This window comes from Sinocyclocheilus anshuiensis, unplaced genomic scaffold (assembly GCF_001515605.1).
Source record: "Sinocyclocheilus anshuiensis isolate Anshui unplaced genomic scaffold, SAMN03320099.WGS_v1.1 scaffold263, whole genome shotgun sequence".
Taxonomy (NCBI): domain Eukaryota; kingdom Metazoa; phylum Chordata; class Actinopteri; order Cypriniformes; family Cyprinidae; genus Sinocyclocheilus; species Sinocyclocheilus anshuiensis.
In genome coordinates, this window is record NW_015549593.1 from 1,386,585 (window position 1) to 1,407,143 (window position 20,559).

Below are 20,559 nucleotides of genomic sequence, written 5' to 3' on the forward strand. Positions count from 1 at the left end.
AGTGCATAGTTGTTCCTGTTGTTTTATTTAGCATCTGCAGAATTCCCAGCATAGTTAAGGTGCTTTGGAAAAGGATTAACTGTTGCTGGCACCGGCGAGCAAGCCTCGCAGATTTTCCCCTAGCAAGAAAGTACAAAGAAGAGGAGGAAGAGGGAGAGGGAAATGAGGGAGAAAAGGCAAAGAGAAACCACAATAACAAGTTGTATAAACACGACCTGAGAGTGAGACACGGGTAAAAGTATATCTAAACAACAATTATCCCTGAAGGAGGAAAGGAGGAGGCTTTCACTTGCCTACTTACAGTGTCCTATTACATCAGATGCTTAATTTCCACCGCCCTCTTCTACCTAATTCCCTCCACCTCTTGCTCAGTGCCTTGTTTTTCTCTAATCATTTACTCTTCCTTTCTGTCCAGTAATGTCCAGCTGTTTTCTAATGGGTCTAATTAGAGCGGGATACTATGGAAAAGCCCAAATCAAAGATACATGGTGATGCATCTAAAGTGTCTTTGGCAACATCTTCCCCAAATCATTTAGATCATTTGAGTTTTGTCTCAAGTACATCAATCACTCAGTATTTATGACAAAATATAAGCAAATAAAATACAATCACATCTGAATGACTTAAAGTATTAAGTATTATCTTTTCCAATCTTCACATGTAAGAAATTATTTGATAGCGTCAGAAGTATTTTTCCTCCCTCAGGAATGTCTGCAGATGATTAAGTATTTTAATTATTTAAAGTCTCTCTGAATTCAATATGACCATGAAGCACGCCTGACATTATTGTGTCCATGACATTGTGTCTACATCCTGAGATTTGGATGAAGATGAACCCATAGTATTGATAAAAACAAAGCTAACTTGAATTGAGATATTTGCCAGGACACTGTGATATCTTTTCTACAACCTTCAAAAATGTTTTAAAAATGTGTAAATGGAATTGAAGTCAGCCAAATCAGAAACTGTCATGAAGTAAGTTGGCACTGACTTTGATACAGGTAAAATAGATAGTGACATTTTTTAACCAATTTATTCAGGTTTCCAGAGATCGGTCTGTAGTGACAAATGATTTAGTCTGGGAAATGTGTAGTTGTATTCAGATGCTCTTCTGCTGTTCTTTTGGTTAGGTTCCTTGTTTCTGGAGCAGAGAAACCAGATCCGGCCTGTTCATAGAACTGCAAACAAAAGCACTTGACTGACGGCCAGATTCTTCTCGTGGCTGCGCTCGGGTTTCCACGCTCCCAGTATGACGCTTGAGAGATGGCAGGTAACGCAATCTCAGGTGTGCTCGGGGGCGTGGCTGGCCCTTTTCTCCTTCTTCACCTTGATCACCCGCAGTGCAGCGACAAACACGGCTCCGTTTCAGCCACTTATCCTGCTCGGCTGAAATAATCATCTGATCAGCTTCCTTTTCGCTCTCCCTCTCTCACTCTCTTCTCTGTTTCTCTCACTCGTTTCCACTCTTTATTGTATGGAAGTACAGTCTGTATTTTCACCCTTTGTCTGAAGTTATTCTGAAGCGAAACAAATAAGGCCCTAAATGTTAGTGGAGCTGGTTCCTCCTTTTACACTTTTACCCCTTTATGGAAGGTGTATGAAAGTGAATGTACACTCCTGGATGGCGTATTCTTTCATTAGAATGCAGTGCTTTTGAAAGTTCATAGTATACTCTTAAAAAGAAAGATTCCAAAAGTGGCTTTTCACATTGTTTCCCCAAAGAACGTTTCAGTGAACAGCTCCTAAAATTACTGATTTTTTTTTTCTTTTTTTAATATTCTGAACAACCTTTTTCCACTATAAAGAATATTTAGTGTAATGGAAAGGTTCTGTGGATGTTAAAGGCTCTTCATGGTACCATCAATGCCAGCAAAGAACCTTTATTTTTAAGAGTACAATCCAATATAATATTATGGATATTAGGAAACTGCAACAGTTCCTATTCCTGGAACTTTGAATAGAGATTAGAAATACTACTTTGGGTAATCATTTTGTTTGCTCAAGTGTTCTTGGTAATGGCACAGTATGCATTCCTACACCCTAACACAAGTGTGGACAAACAAGCACATATGATAAAAGTGAAAATGAGGGCGCCTATTACGCATAATGTATAGATGTCATTTTTGTGATTAAATATGAAAGCTTTAAATCTATCCTTTCCGCTCGCTAGGTATACTGTATATTTTTGAGAGGGCCAACTCCCCGGCGTGCAGTATTTTATAGTGCCCATTTAGCCGGGCCCCCTGCTCTCCTGACAGCTGATGGAAAAGGCAGTGTAACAATGAGCCCCCACCGTGCCTCTCTGCCGGCCCCCAACCACCAGGGGAAGAGGACGCAGCGGCAGCCATGTGACACATTATTCTGTCCCCCCGGAACCTGCAGCCAGGCCAAGCCCCCCCTCCGGGTTCCCTTGGACCTCTAAGTGCCAAGCCAGGGACTGAGTGACATTTCCAGAGTCCTGACCTTTGTTTTTCCATTGACTGGGAAGACGTTTGAAGGAGGTACAGTGCACGCTGGTCGACTCTCGGCAAACGGCACACACTCGCAATTACACACACGATTTTAGAGCAGCTCACACAAAAGGAGAACCGAGCCCTATACTGTCACAGAGCGTATGTTCTCATAAACTGTGAGAGAAATGCTATATCTGGTTTACGTTCTATTTTTCTTCACCAAATCTGGCTAAAAAGGCATGGTATACTTAACTAGACTAATGAAAGGTAACCTTAGTGCACTTTGACTAAACTTTAAGAGCAGAGTTTAATCTTCTCAAAAATGACCACTGGAGACCAAATCATGGCACATTCTATGTTTCTGAAAAGCTCCCCTCAAAATGAAGTCAGATTATTGTACCATTTAGTGTTACATAGAAATGTCTACCGCAACATAAATTCAGGAGGCATGTTGGTTTGAAGTATGGGTTCACATAGGACTACATTTAAAAGCAAAACAGGAGAAAGGAAAGCCTCATGCGGGGAGAAAATGGCATAAAATGGAGTGTACTGCGGTGTTGATAGGTTGAGTCTTGGGGTTTATTAATGATACAAGCTGCTGGCCAGTGCTTTGGTCAAATCAGACACCTGCTATGGCTGCCACACTCCAAGAACGGTGACATCACAGGGAGCAGGACAAGTCAGATCCGCTGTTAATCGCTCACCTTAATTGAGTGCTCTGCTGAGTTCCAAATTGCTCAGTACAATCAAGACTCATTTAAGAGTCCCACCATGTGCTCTTAGGCCATGATGAGATATTACCTTCATTGCCTGTTGTTTCTGAATATTAGCCTTCCTTTCAATATGCCCCCTACATATTTGCCTTTTTTACTCATACCCTTCAGGTTGCTGTTTTTACTGGCTGTGTTCTTTTTTCTAATTTCCCTGAATTCCAGGTGGGGGAGGAAGCTATTGTTTTCGAACATCCTGGTCCTACTCGTCATTTGTTCCTCACTAATTCTAAATTGGCAGAAAGTGTGGACCAAGTACGTCTTTCTTTTTTCTTTTTAACTCTTGTATTACTTTGAAGGGTTTTATTTTGCAGTATGAACTGCATTATCCAGCAGTTCTCAGTAGATAAAAAAATATATGAAATATTGATTTGAGTTGAAACTACTTCTCTCAGCCTCTGCTAAGAAAAATCGTCCATTACAACGTACAAAATAATCAGCGTAGCAACAAGCCAAACACTGCAACAATATTACAATAATATTTATACTGAAGTCCTCTGGGGTCATTTTTACTATAATTTGATGACTGAGATGCAAGATGGCACCAGATGAGTTTGTGAAACAAGAGCATGAGTCCTCGGTGTGATACGCGAGACGGGAAAGTAGTGTTTCAAGCAGCCTGATATACAGTGTTACCACGAGCGATAGCGAATATTAATCAATGTCTGATTGCTGGATAGTGCAATTGACCAATAAGAATCAAGTATTTCACGAGCCGTTTAATATTATTTATCAGATGCTCGCTACAAATAGCGTTTTAACACTCCCGCACTTATTTCGCACATAGAGGTGTAAGAGCTTTTGTGTCTTCTCTGAATTGTCCCGCAGTCAAACACAAGACGTCTTTACACAGCTGAGTTAAGGCTGCTCTATGCCTGCTCAAAATTCTGTGTAAATGCTGCATAAAAGCTAGACTAAAAGACTCAGTATACAGTATACGGTAAATTGCTGTGTAAATGCAAATTTGCCATCTCTCAGCAGCATTAAACATTCTGTGTAAAGACACCTAAGTGCCGCTTCTGAAGTGCTTCTGTGCCACCGTTGCCGTGTAAATTCGGCATCAATATGGTAAAATATATGAGCAACTGAGAAGCAGTAGCATGTCACTTGAATATTTCATGAGCAGTAAAAATGGCATGTAGGCATACACCCCCCCCCCAAAAAATCCTTGCAGTGTAATCTGACACACTAGTCATGAAGTTATCATGCTGAGTGAAGTTTATTTCTCATTGCTGAATGCTGTGGCCTCTGGCATCTGGGAAAACAGCCGCATGATTTTAATGCCTTGTGCCTATACTACTGAAACAGCTAGTCATTTAACAATTGTGGATTGGCCTCATTCACTTCCATTGTCTGTGTCTCACTGTAATCCAGATTTTTGCTTTCCTTACAGAAAAGAAGGAAAAAGCCAACATTTTTTTTTTTTTTTTTAAATCTTAACTTCATGCAAATGCAATACAAGTGCTTTTGACTGAGCTTAAATTTTACTGAACCTGGAATATTTCTTTAAAATTGGAGATCATTCAGTCAGTTTTAATGTGTGTTTAATCATCATCAATTGTGCTTAGGTGCACCTTAAAATTTTAATTTCAGTCAGACTAAAGCAATAATTCATTTGTGAAGTTGGCCTAAAAATTTGTCATATTGGTGAAATTTTGGTGAAAGTTCAGGCAAAATTCTCTACTGTCAATAGTGTAGCAATGTGTGAAATCATAAAAGTCACTTTCAAACCAAGCGCTTTCTGTTGATAAATTCTGTTGTGAATCGCCAAACTTGAACCCTTTGAGAAATGTCAATCACACGAAATTCCTGGTTGCATGAAATATCAACTATATCAAATATTTGATCATGCATTACATCATATGTACTTGGACTGACACTGAAGACTGCTCAACTACGCAAAAACTCGCCTTAGCTTGATTATAACCGTAAATGTAAATGTACTCACTGATCTATCCAAGGCCACACGGGCATTAATAGCCCGTTAGGATGGGTCGCTCAGGGTGAACAGTCATGTAGGAACAACGCTGATCACAGCCATTGTGTGTTGTCATGGTGGGACGGCAGGAGTGGAAACCTAGTACCAGAGACCTCACCTGATCTGAGCTGGTCTGATCCGTTCCCTGTTTGCTGAGGCCGTGACTGTGCTATTGAGAGAGTGCTGAACGCTGACCTTAATTGCTTGACGGACAGCTCAGATAAACTCATATCAAACATGCCCGCTGAAACCGTAGACGCTGTGTAATTAGTGAACTCCAGGGAAACAGATAAGGCTGCAAATCAAAAAAGGAAGGGGCCTGTGCATGCTAGTTATTCATTTATAAGGACGTTGAAAAGAATTACATGTACTTCAGCGTGCTCGACTCTCATGTTCAAATGTGTGACTAATCAAAGCGTGTTTGTTTTTCTTTTTCCTATGCCCACACATCTAGAGGTGCACGAGTCAAGTATGTCACATGCTTTTCCTGTCCAGGTATTCCGGTGGTGCAACTACCCGGGGAGCGGGCCAACCCTGTCATTTAGCAGTAAGTTTATCCTGTGGCGGGATAGAGAAACTGTGGGGATAAAGGCAGCAGGCCTATCCCATGACTAGGCTGGCGGAGGGGGGTGGAAAGCCTACCCCACAGCTGGGACAGGCAAGGTAAGGATCACTTACAAGCTGCAGGGTTGGGAGCATCATTGTGGCACCGAACTGCCCACAGTATTTACAGCCCCCCATACACACTTCAACAGTCTCAGGTTCAGCCTGCTGTGATGGAGCAGATAATATGCCTCCAGAGGAACCATCTGGAAAACCGAGCCACCACTCTCCTGTTGCTGCCCCAACGTAAATTCTCATGCACCTGTCTGTGCACCAGACGCCTTTCTCTGCCTCGGCCTTTTTTTCTCAATAATGGGGCATGTTGTCACATTTTATGGGGTAAGTTGTGAAAATGTAACCTTCCTTAAAACAGCTTATTAGAGGCTCCTTTTCAGCAATGGGAAATAACACAATGCAATCTATAAAACAATACAAAACAAAAAACATATACCGGTAAATTAAAAAATATATGAAACCAATAATTTTGGCCGGTAAATACTATAATCAATAAACTCTACTGAAATGTATAAATGTTTTTTTTTTTTGGACTCAAAACCTTACAGTAACTCAGATATAGCCCAACTTCCCCATGAGACAACCAGCCCCGGTGGTCTCCTCTAAATAGTGACACAAATGTACTGACAAACCAGTAGAAAGTGAGACCGCAGCTACATTATATAAATAGTGCAAAATAATGTTCCTGTTTTTTTCTCTGCACAGGTGAATGCTCACAAAAAAAAAGAAAAGTACATTACATTTGATAACCGTACATACAAAATTGTGTGCCATTGGTATTTGCTGATCATGCCTCAGCAGACTAGCTTCTTGGTCCGTGTAGAAATGCCAACCTCTCATCATCACGCTATATGGACACAGCAGGTGTCAGTGATGATAGCTTCACTGTGACAGCTGTGTCTAAAGGGTCCAGAACTTAGACATCATAATTATAGGCATGGAGACACACAGAGTCAGCCTGTACCTTTCAGGCTCACGTCCCAATACAGAAATTACCTAATTATCTTATTCCTGCTTTGATGTGTGATTGTATTAATGAGTCGCAGAGAAGATCAAGGTACATGACTGTCTTTTAACGTCTGTTATGATGGAATGAACTACTCAACCACTGAAGCATTGCAAATGATGTAATTGAATCAGCAACAACAGTACAATATAAAACTAGGGACTCCAAGTAATTGAGTATAGCCTAAAATGCAATACATTTAACATTTATAGCAAAATATTAAAATATGTACAAATATACACTATTTTTTAATGTTTTTGAAAGAAGTCTCTTATGCTCCAAAGGCTGCATTTATCTGATAAAAAATACTTATAATAATTTCCATGGTAACAGCAACTTTTCATGTCTTATTGGTGGATTCCACTTTAGAATGTTGAGCTGTGTAATTCTTTATGCAAGGTTCAGATAATATATTCAAAAAATAAAAAGTTAAAATCATACTGACTGGTATACAGACACATTTATCCTCACTTTACCTCAGAGCTTTGAAAAATGTATACATTATTGCTAAAAATACATTTCTCTACAGAGAAAATAAATGGAATTTGTACTCCTTGGAACGCCACTTCTGTGCTCTATTGTTGATTCCTGGAGAACTGAGGTTTCAAGGTATGCAAGACTTTCCTCTCTACATGACTCTGTGTGAGTATGTTTGTGTCCATCAGCACGTGTGACACAGGGAGGGTACGGTTCTGCAGTTACACCCTTGTAAATGGGAGTGTGCCTTTCTTGCAGTACTTGGGTGTGGGCGGATTGTAACTAAACCTCTTGCTCCACCTAATCACTAGCTGTCCATCACACCGGCCTGGAAGTGCTTTCCTTCCTCATGCTCATCAGAGTCCTCGAACATACTTTCATCCTGGATTAGGTGACCTCAGGTATATGGAGAGCGGAGCCAGCAAGATGGATGCGGTTTATCCAGGTACGAGACATGAATGTCCTTGTGACGTGGACACACGGCTCACCTCTCCCCCCATGGCGACTGTCCTTCCTGCTACAGCCACAAGCTTCCTCTCCTCTTGGTTTGAACCATTTGTTCAGGGCTTGCAGCACTTGTCGCCTCGGGGAAGCAGAATGTTATGCCAACGTTTGAACATTTGGGAGGGAGAACATTAGTTACACTGTCTTTCTTAATGTCACCTATATTCCTATGTTTGTCCAATCGTAAGAAAATATCTGCTGAGATTATATAAGGGCCACAATTTAATGGCTTTAGAAATTGTAATTAAATGCTTTTTGATGACATAAGACAGGCTCTTTCAGAAAAATGGATTGTGGTCCTGCACAAACTCATTTGAGAGGATGAAATCAATGTAAAAAAAAAAAAACCTTTGTTTTTCTCATTAGAAGCCGATGAGGGAGTTAATTGATTTAAAAGCTGCGAAAAGATGCTGTTTTAACAGCCTTCCTCGTTGATCTTGATAACAGTGTGGGCCAATACCTAACGAGGTGCTGCATTAATTGTCACCCTCTGTTGATGCCGTTCATTTGGTGTTTAACTGAGAGATTGATGTATTGATTGAATGAGCGGAGCAGCCTGGGAATGAAGCTGAGCTGGTGTTCTCAGTCTCAGCTCTGATGGACTTCAGCGATGAGAGTGTCTCCAATGCTGACACTGAGGCTGCTGGAACTGTCAACTTGCACGAGGGAGGTCTGTTCCGAATCTGACTGCTAATAAAGCTCTCTCATTCAAGAAGTCATCGGCTGTCTTTGGAATTCTTGGCTGCTTTTCTTCTGAGGAAGGCTGTGCTCCTCTTTTCTGCCAGGGATGGGGGCTGGCGGGGGAGGAGTTGGACGAGGTGGGCAAGAGTTGTAAACCGTGAGCAATAGGGGGTCGATCTCCCCAATAGATGTCACAGATTTTAACGAGCAGTTTCAGCCCATCTCAAAAGACACGAAGCACAGCGGGGTGAACAAAGATGGTCTTTGTCTGGGTGTATAGATGGGTGGGTGGGTGAGATGTGTGTGTGTGTGTGTGTGCGCACACTTAAGTGAAAGTGGAGGGGTGTGTGTTCCACTACAGTTGCCTTCCAGGGGCTCCTAACAGTGGGGTATCTTGGATTTTGGGAACAAAAAGGGTCACGACAACACATAAGGTTCAAGATTTGTGCTGAATTTGTTACTTACTTTGCACCTTGTAGGCCATATCTGGATGCCTGCATCTGAAGGCCTTCATGCATGTTCTCAGCCAATCAGCTGCATAATGTCATAGGTGCTGCTTATCTATGGGTTTTACTGGGTAAAATGATCTAATTCTAATAAGGTCATCATGACACTACAAAAACAAACAAACAAGTGGATGAGCATATAAACAAATAAAACAAAATGTTGCACATGTTGACTGTTCTAATTGCTTAACAATGTACTTGGTGTTTATATTCAGTTTTGAAAGTAAGGTTGAAAAAACTACCACTGTGGCGCACTTGAGATTGAACAATATTTAATGTAACATACAGAAGAGGTCTGAAAGAATTAGGAGTCTTATGTTATTTTAGGATTTTGAAAAAGTTAACATTTATATATTAAATTTTACGTAAAAAATTGAATTCATGTACACTACTGTTCACTTTCAGAATGAGAGGTACAAAAGCTAGACTTTTCAACAGGTATTTTTAAACCGGTAATTTAAAATTACTTTTTTTTTTTATAAAATGTTTAGTGTCTTCAGTGTCACATGATCCTTCAGAAATCATTATGCTGATGTGGTCATAATAGATTTGATCTGAAGAAACATTTCTCTTTCAATATCTACAATAACCATGTTGCTTGTGCTATTTTTGTGGAAAACATGATACATTTTTTCCAGATTCTTTGATGAATAGAAATGTCAAAAGAATAGCATTTATTTGAAATTGAATTTTTGTAAATGCAAAATATGAAAGTCTTGATGAGTTCATGCTGCTTGAGTGATGCTGTCATTAAAGCAAAAGGGTGATACTATATATTTCTTATTAATATTTAAATTAAACGTTTTACTCAAATCATTGTGCCAATATAATTTGTAATGAAAAAAATATCAGCACAAATAATTTTAACACTAGTAAAGCAGTAAGATCTGGTTTTGCACTTTACTAATGTCCCTCGATTTCAAGATGGGAATGGACATGATTTAATTTTTTGTTTTTAGTAGAGGTCCTTGAATCCCTCTATGTAAGCCTTTAGGGAATACATGTCGGCAAGGCTTTTTCTTTAATAGCTGTATTTTTTGAGCTTTTAAGTACAGTTTTTTTAACAGCTCTATAGAAGCTGGAATAATACAGACCTCTGTTCATTCTGTAGAAGAACTGGGTGGTTAATACTGAGGCTGAACAGAAGCATATGTGTATTTCATTCATTCAAGAGCCCTATCAGACCAAAGACCTGAACCTTATGATCAATGAGTGGATACTGAACATACGGTCCAAGGTTTAGTCCGATCAGTGGCCACGCATTTGCCTGCATGGAGGACAGTCGGAGAGACAGGGAGGCTGACAAGTGTGTGTATGTGTGTGTGGCTTTGAGACTTACAAGCAAAGAGAAATGCTTTACTCTTTCAAGTGCTCTGATTGGGCCTTGGCCAGGCAATGAGAGTCTGTCTTTTGTTTTGGGAGTATGTGGAGGTTGGATTCAGTGCCCTCCTTTATCTAATGGCCCAGGTTAGGATAAAATGGCCTTTGCATAGAACAAAGGGTCCACTAATAAAAATTAAACAATGAAAGGAGACAAGCAAGGTCAGTGAGCAGAGCGGTAGAGGACTGAGTATTCTCTACTCTTCTATTTATCAAATATATATTATCATCATTCATTTCTCAGTGTCAGAAGTGAGGATGAAAAAAAATGAAATGTACACTGCTTTGTAGGAAACTGTAAGAAGAAAGATTCAGGGTTACCAGCCCTGCCAATTTATAATTTGTGCAGAGGAATGACGTTTGCAAACAGTTTGCAAACTTTTCTCTAAAGTCTCCCCAAAGGTTTACAGAAAGGAGTCTAATATTCTGTATTATTATTTATTTATTTTTTAACAGGAAAAATTGTCCCAATGCAGATGTGTTTTATGTTAGGGCAAATGTCTGTGCAAATCTATTGGCACTTTTCCACTGCGTGGTACGACTCGGCTCGGTTTACTTCAGCTCAGTTTGCTTTTCCACTGCAGTTTATTACCGCTTCAAAGTGGGTGGGATTATAGACTGATCATTATAGTTGCTCCACCACATCATCTACTGACCACGATTCAGCCATTTCTTTTTTCAAGTTTTTCAAGTGTGCAACAGTCGTTTAAAGCAAGTTGTTTAAAAAAGTGGTGCAAACAAGTGATATTTCGGTGGCTGTTGCTGACTATTTAAATCTAGCAGGTTTGGTGTCTCGTGTCACAAATCCAATGAAGCCGTTAGTGATGATTCTCTCTGACCAATCAGTGATCTGCAGTGTTCACATGACATGTCACATTTTAGTATCAGCACGGCTAGCTTATAAAAATGTACGAGGTACTAGGTACTGTACAGAGTGGAAAACCTCCCAAAAGTGAGCCGTACTGAACCGTACCATGGAGTGGGAAAGCGCCTTTACACTTTACTGAAAGGTCTTTTGGGGACCCTAAAATGTTTCTTCCAAGGTATCACTGTGAAACCCCCTTTTGGAACATTTATTTTTAATAGTGTAAGACATTTGTAAGTTGCCATCCGAAGAGTTTAAATTGTTCTGTTTGTTTGAGCATCCCAACACAACAAATATTGGCATGAGTGTAGAGCAGAGCTTTTCACACCATGTAGAAGTTGAGGGATGTTTGGGTTTGTCATTATATATTAAGCCAGTTTGTCATTACATATTTATTCATTTAAATAAATATTTCTGAAAAAAAAAACAATTCATGCTTCTACAACTAAGTGTCCAGAGAAGATGGGTGAGAAATACTGGGCATACCATGTTCAGCTCTTAAAGTGACAGTTTTTCGAGAGCCCAAAAGCTTTAGTTGAGTTCAGTATGAATGACTTCAGTTGGTTTGCTCTTCTTTGTGCATTGGATTGCTCATTTTCAGATTAATGCTTGGTTAGTGAGTCTAATATAAAAAAATGTCCACCACTGTGACGATCAGTTCAGAGCAGGTTGAGTAACGATACAAGTTGCATTTCCATTAGAAAATGGTTCGGTACTGTTGCAAACTGTTTCTTGTTAACTATACTTAGGACAGGAAAACTGCTGGCGGAACAGCTTTAGTGACACGGCAACTCACAATTAGTCACTTGTCAGTTGCTAAGGTAAATCAGGTGCGGTGAGGTAGCTAACTTGTCTAGCTAATATGTGGTCAATATATTACACTAACAGATGAAGTGAACAGGAGACATGCCTGCAAATCTCACTCCATATGTTTGTTTACCAATGAACACGTCATCACTGACATATTCGTTTGTACATTCTAATCCTGATTTTCGCACCACAGTGGAAAAAGAAGCAGTTCAACTGGATGGTGGAAAATTGAATTATGTTTATACTTGTATGTATGAGAGAGAGAGCAGAGCAATAACAATAAACAATAATTGTGACGTGATCCCGTGTCAAGGAGTTCCTCTCGCTGAATGCCGAATTCAGTGATATGATGTGTTGCATTGCACATACATGCAAGAATGTGTTCTACTTTCATGCTCTATGTTGAAGTAGTGGTCGTAGTGCCGTAGTTATGCAGAAAGCATGAATGCAAATGAACCCCCTGCACCTGTACCTTCCAATTACCTCCCAAGAATTGCATTAAGCCTCTGGATCCAAGGCTCACTGGAATAACAGATGAGATGGCAAAATTACTAATGTGCCTGGCAGGAAATTGGAAAATGGGAAATCTGTCTGCTGAAAGTATTCAATTACTGCTCTCCTTTTCCACATGTTCGGCCACGTTTCTGAAACATGGTAATTTCCGCTTTTCTCACCGCCTCTTGTGCTGAGAACAGAGCCTACACCAATCACAGATTATTATTACACAGATATGAATACGACGCACTCAAGTTCATGGCTGTACTCTTAAAGATTTTCCCTCGGCTCTTTTCCTGGCTCTGCTGTTATGCTTTAAAATGACGATGAGTTTAAGATAAAGAAGGGTGGAATTTGGCAGCATAAAGGACGACATCAGGCTCGCCTGCACCTTTAAAGTCAAATAAGAAATCTTTTATCTAATCGCACACTTAGGCTCAGCACAGACGCACATAAACAGACACCCTCTGTCTCCCCTTCCAAGTCAGTTCTGCTGTTCCCGGTCCCCCGGTTCCTCTCTTTTCAGCTGGGAGATGCCATGTGTCTAATTCCACGTTGTTATTGATGCTGGCTGCTCCCCTCGATAAGAGCAAGCGGAAAAATCAATCACTCCCATTAGACGCTGAGAGAGTGACAAGAGGGCAAACCCTGGCAAGGACCCCCACACACCCCCTCACTGCATTTGCCTCTGCGTCCTTCTCTTTGCTCTTTTTCTCTATCTTTCATTTATGTTTCTCTTTTACATATGTTTGTTTGTCTTTGTTATGTCTTTTCCCATTTTGTACCATTCACACTTTTAACAGCTCAGCATTTTGTGTTGCGCTTGTTCACATGCGTTTCTCGCATGATTCTGGTTTATGATTTTACAAGTGTAAATAATAAATAAAGACAAATTTAATACATAATATAATTGCAACAAATAAAATGACAATAATAACAACTAATTAATGATAAAATAATAATAACAATAGTAATGTATACTTTAAATTGTACATGTATGTTTTTTTTTCTAAAGGTGTCATTACATTTAATGATAAATCCTGAAAAGAAGACACTCACTTTCACCTGATGCAATTTCTGCACAATTTGCTCAATCAGCACAAAGGTTAATAATGTTAAAGTTCTCCATTCACCCAAAACTCTGGCTTCTGTTCATAAGAGAGGGTCACGATCTGTGCCATAATGGGAACGATCAGCACCCAGAGCTGCAACTTTAGGGCAGTTCAACCGTCCACTGTCAGGGCACTTATTATCATTTCATTACAGGCAACAGACATCGTTGTCGATAAACAGTTTGCAGGAAACAAAGACACCTGGATCTACGATGTAATCACACTGCACCGCATGCACTAATAAGCCTTTGGATGTTTGTTCTTCAAAGTAGACGCTGTAAACAGGATTTTGAATCATGATGATACATTTAAAAAGCGTAAAACAATTGATTGCAAAATTCAAGAAGTTTGATTAGCACACACGGTATGCAGCTTGAAGTGAAAAAGCAGAAAGCCTCTACAGAGGAAGTAATGACATTCTGAAGCCTGTAAGAAAATCATGAACTGATCCGTAAAGACACACCTGAAGTCAATAATGAGCGAGGGAAACAGGACAAAAGAATAAAAGAACGAAACTGTGATTCATCAAAACAATTTTAGCAAATAAATAACGGAGCAATCTTCGAGCTAATGGAGCCCTTTCACAGACGAATAGTTCAGCACACACACTCCATTAACTAAACTCAATACCAAGATCATTATTATCTTATAGACACACAAAAGAAGCACCCCATAGCCAAGCCTTTCAGTCCACATGGCGATTAATTACTTTAATTCACCCTAATGGTAAATAACAATATATGTGAGTGTATGTCCTGCAGAGCCAGACTCACAACAAAGCAGCATCTCTAAATTGTCTCTGGTCATCTCAGCTCAGATTGATTATCTTATCTGAATTCAATTGCTTTACAAGTTAAATTATTTTTTTTATTAGTCCCAGTCTGCATTTAAATATTGTTCTCTATTAATGTGACTTTTCTCTTCTGAAAAAAACAAAGGCACAAAAGTGGGTCCGATTTGCTTGCAAGCCCCACTAAAGCACGTGTTTGTGCGTGTATGTGTTCATGAAGAGTGTGTGAGTTTGGGTCAGCATCACTTATGTTTCATCACTTTCAGTGACCCCAGTTTTACAGCAACACAGAAGGAGTTTAAACTCTTGGCAGCCATCCCCCTTTTTTTATTCTCTTTCCATCTCTGTATTTCCTCCTTACCGTTTTCGATCCTGAGCTTGGGGGAAAGTCCTGCTTAGCATTGCCAGTCAAATCCATTCCTTGGCTCTCCCTTCTCTTAAGGGTGAATCTATTCTATAAAGTGCTTAAGTATTGCGTTTCTCTCCTCTCATTCATATACCTGCTGTGAGTAAAACTACACCTTCAGTTTAGGGGTGTCTTTAGACTGATAAATATTACTGATAAATCTTGTCTGACAAGGAAGATTGCATAGACCGACCTGAGAAACGTTTTCCCTAATAATATTTCAGCAGTCATGTCGTGTGGTTTCAGCTGTTTAGAATCACTCTTTTGATCTAATCATTCAAACGGGTTCACAAAAAGGTCTGAAACGGTGCTTGATTTAGGTTGGCTTATTCAAAGGGTTCTCTCATGCACAGAGAGTTTGCAATGGTTTCTCTCAGAAATAGTAACAGAACTTGCAAATGTCTTCTATCATTTGTCAGTGATAAAGCAGCTCTTTATTGTGCATGCAAGTTGTGAACAACTCTTTACTGTAGGTAAAGACAATTTATATCCATAATTGTATGAGTAAAGAGTAGGGGGGAGGACTTGTGCCCCAGTACTGATGAAAGGCTAGAAACACCACTGCTTCGTTCTAATCGCTATTAATTTTTTATTAAAATCTATAAAACGCTTTGTAAAACACAAATGACAAATAGACCACAATTATCTTGGGATGTTGGGATTTGTATTTTAATGTATTATAAATTAAAATATTCTGTTTATCAATTCTTTATTTTTATTTGTTTATATTTTGTTGCTTTCACGCATATACTGCATATATTTTGTTAAGTGAAAATATAAATAAAAAGTGGAGGACCTCTGATCTTAATCACATCACTCTCTTTCTATTGAGGAATGTACAGTATTGCCCGCATAAGAAGTCAGTTATAGAACAATACTGCCATCTATTGGAAATCTGTCTGCATCACCTATATTTTAATATTGTACGTTAGCTGATAACTGGAACACCAGATTTGTTAAAAATAATAATAATAATAATAATAGCTTCAGTTATGAGCTCTCCCAGTTTTCATTGGTAACTGCTGTCAAATATGACAAAACGATTTCAAAAGTTGACTTGTTGAGTATAGATAACCCAGGGAAAGTTAATGTTTGCTTGAGGTCATAACAAACAAGACCAATACAGAATATAAAGCCTATATTCATTTAGGTGAGCTTAAATCATATACCTTGAAAACATAATAAAGTGAGAGTTTCTTCATTAAACAACTTGAAACTAAATGCACAAAATAACTGGATGACAAAGTAATGGTACTATAAAGCTTTTCAGCCTACACTTAATTCTGGTTTAACATCTTAAACCCTGGGTTGAAAAGACTTTTGGCCCTTGGTAAAGCAACTGTTAGTTGGCAGCACCTTTAACCCTGGGTTATGAAAGATATGGTTCAGAACAGGGCTAGCACTGCTTGTGTGAGGTTAACTCTGAACTGCAGTGACAAAGGAATGAAGATGTTGTGCCAGAGATGTTTAGCAACAGACAACCAATCATAAACTTACCTCATTAAACATTCATGTGAGCTGTACAGTTCCAGAAACGTTCACATTATCTCAATATTTGTTTAGATTCAGCATCTAAGAGGAAAATGTGACAAATGTACAATGACGACAAACTGTGTTTAAAGAGATGATGAAGTGATGTGACTACCCATTAATTACTAGCCCATAGTACAGCACAGTGGATCCCAATTCTGATCCTGCAGTACCCTCAATGGGCTGCACATCAGCTCCTTAGTTGAGAAATGGGTGAGACAGCTAAAAGAAACAAACCTGTGCAGTGCTGGGGTATGGCAGAACTAGGGTTGGGAAGCACTGGTATAGCAGCAGAGAAACATGGAGCAAGACATTACAGTTTGATAGTGGAAAAATGTCAAAATAATTTAGAAAAGCTGGTTTACACACACTTCGATAGCTCTAGCTTCAGTTGAAATTTGATTATTGGGCATAATTTATAAACAATTAAAATATTATTGTATATGGGCCATTTCTGCCACAAAAATCATGTCATGGTAAATCATAGTTATGACATTAAAAGTAGAAATTATGAAATAAAAAGTCAGTTATTACATAAGTCAAAATTAATTGTAATGTCATAATTGTAATTAGTAATTTTAAGTAGTAATTAGTAATCATAATTTAATTATTAATATCTCATAATTTCTATTTACCTCAGAATTATCTCATTTATTCTATAGTTAAGATTTACCGAAGCAAATTTTTTTAATGAGGCAGAAATGGGCTTTCATGTAATTGTTTACCCAAGTGACCATAATTTATAAACACTATCAGTCAGTTCACAAAAGAGTGAACCCTGGAGCAGGTTAGCTGTGGAGTGTAAGTTACTGTGGCAATGAACGCTGCTAAAAGCCTAGTCACTTTCATGGTACCTAAAACCCAGGATTGGTGCAAACTAATCTGAAATTTACCTGGCTAGCCAGCTAATCCGGCTTCATGGTACAGGCCCCCAGGCAGGTTATGTTCTGGGTAAGAGATCTCAAACTGATGGGAGCAAAGTGACACATGTCTGACGAAAAAAAGTCACTCCCCCAGTTTCTTTTCCTCCAAATTAAAGGTCACTATATAGTTAAAAAAATAAATTCTGGCTTTAATTATAATTATTTTAAATGATTTATATAAATATTATATGATTTATATTATTATTAATCCATTACATACAAGCAATTTTAGTTTAACAATTATTATAAAGGATTTATTGTAAATGAACAATAATATATACAGATCATATGTAATATAAATACGCTGTAGAATCAATAGATAATGCTTTAAAAATGATTACGTGACCTTACATTTTCGAGTCTCTATCGCTATATATTATCTTCACAAGTTTCATTTCTTTTATTTGTCCTCTTTCATGGACAAGTACTTTCTTCAGTGTAAATTCCTCATATTCTTCAGTCTCTTAACCTTTAGCATAAGAGTTTTGAATTTCGCTGGCTCTCTCGCGAGAAGTGAATCACACTTGCTCTGATGCAAGGCATGTGATTGCCTGTTCGCCACTGATGTCACACATAAACTCCACACAATCCACAAACTCAGGATCAAAGCCCGAGTTGACAAAGAAAGTTGTGATCAGCATCATGGTACCAACAAAGCCAGATTGGAGTAGTTTAGTTCTGTCAACTCGAAACTAATCCTGTAACTCTGAATTTGTTCAGTAAAGCATTCCAACATTGTAAAGCTGCCGGTGTGTCTAGGATTATTTTGTAAATAATTCTTTCCTTAATTTTTATATACATACCTATTCTCTTTTTGTCTTGTGTAAATGACTGTCACGGTCTTCAATAATAAAACAAGTTTGCTTGATTTAGTCTCCAGTCTTATTAGTTACTTTTAGTGTTGTCACGGTACCAAAATTTCAGTATTCAGTACCGATACCAGTGAGAATCCACGTTCATTCACACACCGAGTGTGAAGCTGGTAATGGTCAGAACTGGTCCAATGTTCCCCTTCTCAGTCCCTAGACCAGTGGTTCTCAACCTTTTTTTCCACTGGGCCGCTATGGTCCAAGTGCAGTCTCGCGGGCCGCACGCATATCATTTGCATATTATGTCACCAATACAAACCAACCAGATTCATAATAGATTATTATAGCCTAAATATTATGATATCTAATCGATTACATTCATTGAAATAAATAAATAATTATACTCCCCATTAATAAAACACCTGATGCTGTCAGGAGCTGACCAATTTTGTGAAATTCGGCGAAAGGAGTAACAGCACAATGAAGTTGCGATTGTAAGTTGCAGTCTGTAAGACGCGCACGGAAGCGTGACTTGACGTATTTTTATATTTTAGACATCCATCAATTAGTGATGAAAAAATATATATAATTTGCCGCGCTGGTGGAAACAACATGAGACCGTGCTGCTCGACGGTGTTTAGTGTCCAGCAGAGCGAGCGTGCCGTCAGCGCAGCTGAATTGAGCTATGATCAGCTCACCGTCTGCCACTGGTCGCTTGGTCGTTACTTTAAAAAACAAAAACTTATATTTAACGACCAAAAAATGCTCCAAACGTTTTTCTAAATTAACTTAAAAAAAACGAAACGAAATATAATCACTTTGCCATTACATACAAAACTGAACTATTTTAATATAGCTGAAACAGTAGTAGCCTATAAGCTGTTTTGGGAGAAGGGGAAAAAAAAAGACGGGCTCGGGCCGGTAATTCTGATAAGCTGTCGGACAAGGGCCGGGCTAGGGCCTGAACGTCATGTATTTGAGGCCCGTGCAGGGCTCTAGCCTGAAGTGAGTGGTGGGGCAAACCGAAAGTTGATGCTGAAAGTACAGCACTCTCCTACCGGTTGAGAACCACTGCCCTAGACGCTTAACAACCAAAGGAGGGTCGTAACAGTAATACACAATATAGGCCTATATCTTTTTTTTTTTTTTAAATAACTGGCTAATACATTTATTTTAATGTGACTCATGCTATATGATATAGTCTCAATCTATATTGCTTTGGAAAATATATTGATATGTCTTAAACTCCATATTGCCCAGTCCTAGTTTGGATATTTGTTTGGATGGATTGCCATTCATGAGAACCTGTTATATTGGAGTAAAAATAATCTTTTAGCCATTATTTTGTTGTCTATTAGATGTGTATGCAGTGCATCTGGAAAGTATTCACATCACTTCACTTTTTCCACATTTTGTTGTTACATCCAAAATGGATGAAATTAATTTTTTTCCTCAATTCTACAAACAATACCCCTTAATGACAAATTGAAAGTAGCTTGTTTGAAATCTTTGCAAATTAAAAAAATAATAATAATCATCATTTTTTTTATGTATACTTGTACTCACAGCCTTTGCTCAATACTTTGCTGAAGCACCTTTGGCACCAATTACAGCCACAAGTCTTTTTGATTATGATGCTACAAGCTTGGCACACCTATTTTTGGGCAGTTCTCAAGCTCCATCAGATTGGATGGGGAGCGTTGGCGCACAGCCATTTTCAGATCTCGCTATAGAGATGTTCAATCGGCTTCAAGTCTCAAGGACATTCACAGTTGTCCCGTAGCCACTCCTTTGTTATCTTGGCTGTGTGCTTAGGGTTGTTGTCCTGTTGGAAGATGAACCTTCTGCCCAGTCTGAGGTTCTGAATGCTCTGGACTGGGTTTTCATTAAGGTGATTTTGCCGTGTTGAGTTTTTTTACTCTGACGAGTCCCTGCCGCTGAAAAACAGCCCCTCAGCATGAGGCTGCTACCACACTTTACTGTACGTATGGTATTGTGAAGGTGATGAGCAGTGCCTGGTTTCCTTCAAACATGATGCTTGGAATTGAGGTTCATCAGACCAGAGAATCTTGTTTCTCACAATCTGAGGGTTCTTTAGGTGCTTTTTTGCTAATTTCATGTGTATTTCCATGTGTCTTCACGGAGGAGAGGATTGAGTTTGGCCACATCGCCATAAAGACCGGATCAGTGGAGTGTTGCAGTGATGTTTGTCCTTCTAGGTTTCTCCTATTTCCACATATGATCATTGAGCTCAACTACAGTTACCATCAGGTTCTTGGTCACCAGTCTAACCAAAGCCCTTCTCCATCAATCGCTCAGTTTGGCCAGGAGGCCAGCTCTAGGAAGAGTCCTTGTTGTTTCAAACTTCTTCCACTAAGAGTAACAGAGACTACATGCTTCTGAGAACCTTCAATGCAGCAGACATTTTTTACCCTTCCCAAGATCT